Genomic DNA, 7,634 nt, shown 5'->3' on the forward strand with positions numbered 1-7,634 from the left:
TTGTAGAATCCAAAGAACTAAAACTGTCTTCAACATGCTTTTTCTTTTTGAACTACCGGTACTTGAACACGGGTTCTAACAATGGGACGTTTTTTTTTACTTTTCAGGGCGAAATTGAAGAGTTTACAGTAAATGGTAAAAATAAATAGAAAAAAGAAAATAAGTACTTGTTTCTTTCATGGTTATTTTTAACATTAGCATTAAAACTGGTTAAAAAGTCATTTAACTACTTTGCAATATAAATGTACTTTAACCTGTTAAGCCCTGAGCCTGTTTTTCAGGTCTCAGGCTCGAAAATGAAATTCCCAGAACAAATGGCTATATCTTCAATAAAAGGGTTAAATTAAAACATTTATAATCTTTTTTCTCAAAGCAATGATAAACCTTTGAGTTGGATGTAGAAATGTCAGAATCAACATAGAATTTTTTTATTTTAAAGTAAATTCAGATTGAACATAGTAAAAAAAAAAAAATTATAGTGTCAGTCCAAAAAAAAACATTACTTATAGTGAGAACCACCCTTGAATGATGGGATCGGAGACTAAAAGCTTTAGGAATCCAAACTATAACATATAATAAGTACCCTGTATCAGGATTGATGCAAAACAAGTGACATTTGCCCTTTTCAGAGAGTTTTAGCAAAAAAACACTTCTGGGGTCATTTGGGTGCATTTCCATATCTCTGGAACCCATCGGTCGATGTTGATCTCTTTTTAACCGCTAGAGCCATTAGAATCGAGGGGAAGTTCCTAAAATCCATCTAAACATTACCCATTGGTGAATGAGTGATGCGTAGCCAGAATGCCCCATAACCGGAAGCTGTCATACACTCTGATAGCTATCATAATAGCTATATATGAAAACTCAGTATTTGCTATCAGAATAACAGCTAAGGTAAGACAATGTCCCGCTTTTGCTCCGTAAAGCTCTGTGTTGTGATGTCTGTTTGCTTCCCCTGTCGGTATTCTTATACCCCTAGAATCTGTGGAATCTCAGCTTGCTAATCGATGTTTGTGCAGATCCGATATGTAAGAAGGGTATTTATACCTAGAGTTCTGTGCTAAGTGTGTTAGCATTTTTTCGCTCAGGGCTCATTACGCTTCTTGTGAGACTTGTATTTTGTTTCGGTAAAAATGGTTTGTGTCGTCAGTTAGCTGAGTTTCTTCCCGGAGGCCCCCACCCGGTTGAACAGGTTAACTACCAGCCAGCTCCCAGCCCCTACACTGGCAATACTCATTACATTTTATATCCATTTCCTGTGACATTCGAGTATCACAATGTAAAGCCATGTGCAACATTACCATTGTGTTGTTTTGTGTATATATAGTTCTGTATATGTATATTTGCAGTGAGCTTACAGGGTCCAGCTGCATACTTGTATGTAAAAGGAGTTCCCATGAGTGCTTGCAAGAACAGGAGGAAGCCCCGTGGAACAGGAAGGAAAGCAATGTGTGGGAGAGAGGTGGCTATTTATTACCGTTTGATCTATTGTGGAGCGAGCTAGAATGTGTGTTATAGGATGTAGGGCTGATTTACAGTCTCACACAGACCATACTAAGGGATATTCAGGTATCTCTCTCCAGGATGTAAGTGCTTAAAGACCTTGTTAAACAGACTACGAGTGTGCAGCAGTAACACTGACTCTAAGATGCACTTACTGTAAAAGGAAATCTATTTTTGTATGTCTAAAACTAGCACAGTTTGTACCCAAAGTTTACAGTAAAGCTTAGTGGATTCCCCCCAGTGTGGTGCTCTGATTAAATCCAATGTGGCTGACACAGTGGTTGCAAACTCGGGGAAAAGTAAGAGGAAATGTGCCCGGGGCATGTGGTGGTGGTTGATAGTTTGTGGAGGAACATTTCTCTCACTTTTGTCACCATATCGTTTCCATCCCTTTGATGTTTTAAACCCAATAGTGGACGGTCAGGGACAGGCCTGGATTACTACAATGGATTACTCCACTTCATACGCTCAAAAAGGGGAAAAGGGATCTATGTTTACATTTATGAATTGTAAAAATATTTATATTGAAAAATGTAATAGTATGTATATGTTATACTTCTGGATTGTACATAGTGTGATAGGCATCATGAAATGTTTTAAATGATTGTTGATTGTTATGTGTGTATCTGCCCAGGGACTGCAGATTAGATTTTTTTTATGCATGGTCCTTGTTCAATAAAGATATATAATAACAAGTAAATGTGAATACAGACAATGGTGTGCAAGTTGTGTATTTAATATCAATCATTGAAAATGTTTTGACTTGTACACGCTTGGTTGTTTACTTCCTCTGTATCTGATCCCCCCCACAGCTCCCAAAAAGCATTTCAGAGTGTTAGTTATCACACTTCCAGCGACAACTGCCACGGGACACACACTCCTTCACTGCAGTCCGTCCTCAGTTAGGGTTAATCTCCAGATCAAGCACACAAACCATGCTTGTTTAGCTATTTTTTTTTATTCTGACATGGTTCACTTCAAAGAAGGTAGCAAACATTGCCAAAAGGATGTCAGCTTTCTGCCTCACACTAAAAAAAAGGAAGATGTATACGAAAGAGAAACTGAAGGGAAGTCTGTAGAAAAATGTCCTACTTACAGTACATGAGGTCATTATGACCCAGTTGTGCTTATGCAAGGGTCGGCTTGGGTTGGCTATTTCTCCCCCCCCCCACCTCCACTACTCTCCTTCCATTTCCTAGTATACTATCAGGGAGCCCACTCATCTAAATGTATTGTTGGGCCTGGAGAACCTCTTTCGCATACTAGGCTCGTATTATGACGAGGATAACAAAAGGCGTGTATCAACAGTTCCTTCCGACGGAGTGAGTTTTAAAAAAGCGTGCGAGATAACATTAAAGGCACTACCTTGATCTCAGGCGAACATGTTAAGCCCTGTAACGAAACGTATTGGAAGTGTTTAATTACAGCCCGGGAAATGAAGCTACAAGATGATTCCTTAATTAAGCAGTGATTAAGGATTTTCTGCCTTCTATCTAACACAGTTTGCAATGCATTTTAAACACAATCACCCGGGCAACCTCACAGGGAACAATGTCACAGGGCTTTGATGAAGTTTCCTGCACAAATGTCACCAACAGAGGAAGAAGTGCCGGAGCAGCACTCCGTTGCTTACACTGCGGTTTCATATAAACCTGGCCAATATGAAGAGCCATTTTTATGGTTTTCAACGACTTAAGAGTTTCTGACCTTCCTGATATAGAAACAGATTGAGGTGCTCCATTTCATTCGCAGAGGTCCACTATAAGTAATAGAGATTCTGCCTTGTTTCATCATTTGAATTGAAACCCTCTTATCAAGTGGGAGACAGATTGTCAATGATCATCCTCTACATTATCACCTAGATCATAATTTACATCTGGCTTGGTTTCCATTCCCTGTGCAATCAAATGTAGATACTTAAGGTTGAACGAGAGAACCGCGAGGGAACAGAAGGGAGGCGGGGGGTGAGGCGGCCGGCTGGGTGCAGGGTTGGCGGGCATGCAAGAGGAGCCAGTGAGCTGTTAAAATCAGCCCTATCGCTGCTCTATCAAAGGATGGCTCTCCAGCCAAATCGCAGTCACACGCAGCGTGCCACGCATTCAGGTCAATAAGCTTATAGGCGATTTACACAAACAATTCCTGGAGCAAGGTAGCAACAAAGTCATATTGGCTTTTTCTCTCCCTTTTAGCATTGTCTCTCCCAAGGAAGCCCTTGAAAATGTCAATCTCTGCCGTGCGACTTTAAGGAGCTCAGGGCACTCTAATCCTGACCACTGAGTGGAGACAGGTCGCAATTTCTGCAAAATGGAGTATAAGTATTTTTAAGTCTTCGTATGAGATTGCATATGTTACTAAATTCTAGGCTGGATGACTTTAACCCATTGCCACTTTTCCAAAGCCACCACAAGCAAGTATTGGCAATGATTTTCAGAATGTAATATGAAGAGGGGATGCACTTGTACTGCTAGTCGGTTCATATTGCATATTTGCTTGTTGATGCAGATTATGCTGCAACAGATAAAGTCAATTCCAGGAAGCAACCTTTCCCACCAAAGTCAAGCATGGCTGTAAGACTTCCTCGCTATCGGAAAAATAGGTTTGAATTGCAGGCCATTTGTGGCAGGCAGAGCACTCCAATGGAGGCAGGCTATTAGCGAAATGCCTTGCCACTGTCTCTTTAAATGCCAATAAATTCCCATCATTACAGAATCTGGCAGTTTTCCTCCCTGTCTGCAGCCTGGGTCTTTATCTCGCTCTGCCTCAGTCTCTGAGTATGTAGATCTGGCCCAGTTAGATTGTCATACTTAACAAACATTAATGATTAATTTCCTGCACTGAGTCAAATGGGGCTAAAGGGATGACTCGATTCATCTTATCGCGCCACAAATTAGCATTTCCCCATATTCTCCGGCATCAACTGTGCATTAAAATTCCACATTTACCATTCTGGGCACTGGCAGCTGTGGCGAAAGCGCCAAGGAGATCTGCTGCTGTGTTTCTGGATATTCTGATTATTTCTATCTTACACAAAGAGTGACATAATTAATTTGAACACTTCCTGTATGTTACTGACCGCTGCAGAATCACTCACCGAAAGGTTAAAAACGGTCAAGGTGGGATTTTTATTTCCAATGTTAAATCGGTGTAGCTTTGGTTCTTCACTTCCACTGTGATTAATATGTTTTTGTTACATTCTAATGTTGGTAATTTGAGGGCGCAAAATAGTGCAATATGTTCAAATTAGTTGTGCTTGATGCATCCTGACACATGAACACACAACAGAATCAAGTAGTTTGAGGTTAAAAAAAAAAAACATTGACGTATTACTTCACAAAAAGAGGTTTTACATCGAGGAAATGAGATACATGAGATGACATGTAAATTTACTGTCAGAGCTAACTAAGGAAGTCGTTTGTCATCGGACGAAAAAACTTGGAGAGCACAAAGGGAACAGCTTGTGGCAACACCCTGTGCTGAACTTCACAGATAGCCAACAATAAAAGAGAGGGTGAAACTGCAAGGTGAAATTTCACAATTTCAGTAAAAAAAAGAGAGTGTATTAAAAAGGATATCTTTCTTACAATTATGGAGCCAGGTGTGTCAATAGTGTATAAATCGTGGCTGTGGGGTCCACTATTCACAAGCAGAGCTCCATAAATGTGAAACTGACTGAGCAGTGAGATTCTGTTTTAATCGCAGGAAGAGCCAAGGTTATTTCTTTAGATATGGGGCCTTTTTTTTCTTTTCTTAAAGAGCTCTCGATATGTAGGCAGACCTCCTCTTATTCCATTTATATTCAAATACACCTCCTTCTCTCTGAGGCTCTACTACTCCAACATGCTGCTTTCAGTAACAGTAAGTTCATCAGTGAGTCAGGGACATGTTACTGCTTTATTAATAATAAGAGGTTTGTTATTCCCACACTGGAGAGGGGGCTGCAGAATAGATCCTTAACAACTATTAATCCATGTGATTGGACTGTTATTGATGAATACATCTTCATGGTTGGTCTAGATTTGTCTTATTTTAAATGGTTCAATCAATCAAAATGCATCATATATTGATTGTTGATCAAATGTTTGTATGTAAAATGGGAGCTTGTAAATTAACTGTATTAAATTGTGAATTATTATGAGTAGCATAACATGGAAGTACTCTCGAAGTACAGTAAAGTGTTTATTAAAATACCTAAACATTTTACTTAATTACTGTACTTTAGTAAAGAATGGCTCTCATACGCTAAGTTGTACAAAAACCTATTTTAAATATATAAATGCAATTTCTTACAGTGGAATAATGGGTAATGTTACCTTTGGGCATCTAGAGATGCATTAAACTCACTGTATAGCAGTTTTCTCATTGATGTCGCACATTCAAGACAAGCACTAATGGTGTGTTGTACCCCCAGCATCCTACACACCACACCCATGAACGCACTATGAACCATGAACGCACCACAATGGCATTAACTAAACAGGCTACAGAGTCAACCATCAGCCACTTTCGAGGTTCCCAAGCCTCAGACCAAGATGGGAGGTCAAGGTGCTCCATGCACTTATCTGGGGAGTCCCTTTTCTGCAAGGGTAAGGCAAATGACTTAGTCTTTGGTGGCATTCAACTTCTTGACCTTTGCGCCTTTAAGCGGCTTTGCTACTTCACCGCACTCTGATCAAAGTTAATAAGTGCTTCATATGTTAATGAAAATTGGTACTCCTCTTTGTGTTCCTACAGCTTTTTAATACCTATTATAGACTGAAACTTTTAATGGAGGTTTTAGGTCCCCCTGACAAGCCCATTTCAGAGAGTGACTACACAGATACAAGGCTAAGCTAAGACCAGAGAGTCACTGCTCAGTGGAGGAACCTTACACGGGAGACCTTATTCTCCGGGAAGCAGCAGCAGATAAAGGCCATGGGATGAGTGGCTGCTTTAAAACCCACGTTCAAGTCCGCACAGGGCTAATTACCGCACGCCATCACATTTGAGAGGGTTTAGTTAATCAAGGGGGGCTCTCTTTTTCCTCCTATAGTTGAGGAATAACACACTTAAACCAGTTAATGCTGCCAGGATTGCGTCCTGTTTAATTCACGCCACTTTCACATAAGTGGGGTAAATTTAAGCCACTCCGACATTAGTTTTTAAATAGATCTAATTGAGGAAGGGATCATGGGGAAAAAGGCTACACCTGATGATTGCGCACAACTTGCCACAAGGAAAAAATAAGTGTGGATAGTACATGATTTAGGTCTTAGGAGGCAATGGGAGACTTAGCTTCTTGTAAGCTTACTGTAGATAGCAGAGTAATACAAAAAAATCTGACTAGTAAGGCTTGTGTATGACAAGGAACAGATTACCACTTTCTCCAAAAAAGTACTATTTGACATCTGGGATTGCTATTTAGTGTTATTCATAAACATGCAGAGGAAATTTGAGGCCCTTCCTCGCATGGTTTTATCCAAAACAATGGGAATATCAAACAGCTCTGACAAGGTTCTTTGAGGATTTTCAGAAGTTGTACTTTGTCCCCCCTAGCTGTAGCCACCAGTGTGTACTGCACCATCTACTTCATAGCTACTGGGTTATTACAAGACCATATATTCCACTTTGAAGTTTGTGTAAGGGACACATTACGATGGAGACAAAGGGTAAAGCGAACGAGGCGTCGCTGGTAATTGCAATTTCCAAACAATTGCGCCGTTCAACTTTTCCCGGAGAACAAAAGGAAAACCTTATTGATACGATTACCGGGGCATAGCCTACCTGGAACATGAAAGATTTATTTTTCCTTCAATAATGTAATCCCACGAGGCACATCAGTTTAGAAGTGTGGAGAAATAATTCTAAACAATTTTTCCCTTTGAAACGGAGCGAGAAGAGGCAGACATTCAAAGCTTCGGTTCTTCATTAAAAAGTCAAATTTGTGTGCCAGTAAGAGTGGGGACACCTGGGGTATTGAAAGCCACGCGGCCGGGGGGGGTGGGGAGTTGAAGGGAGGGGGGGGGCGGGGACAAGTCTGTCATCTTCACACTGTAACCTGGAGCAGACCACAAATTAGCTCCTGTGATGGCAAGGTGTGACCGAAATGAAACAAACACACAAAGAAAGCAATCTAATTGAATTGGAGTTCAAAG

At 40.5% G+C, this 7,634-nt stretch overlaps 1 protein-coding gene across 1 annotated transcript in view; it reads right to left on the reverse strand.

Moving 5' to 3' along the window:
• The window catches only part of LOC104953554 (zinc finger protein ZFPM2-like), a gene marked incomplete at its 3' end in the record, with an annotated part of 77,878 nt that overhangs the window by 32,794 nt on the left and 37,450 nt on the right, over positions 1-7,634 (reverse strand). The gene's annotated exons all lie outside the window — the stretch shown is intronic.

Source organism: Notothenia coriiceps, unplaced genomic scaffold (genome assembly GCF_000735185.1).
Source record: "Notothenia coriiceps isolate Sejong01 unplaced genomic scaffold, NC01 NC01_scaffold00021980, whole genome shotgun sequence".
In the NCBI taxonomy this organism is placed as follows: domain Eukaryota; kingdom Metazoa; phylum Chordata; class Actinopteri; order Perciformes; family Nototheniidae; genus Notothenia; species Notothenia coriiceps.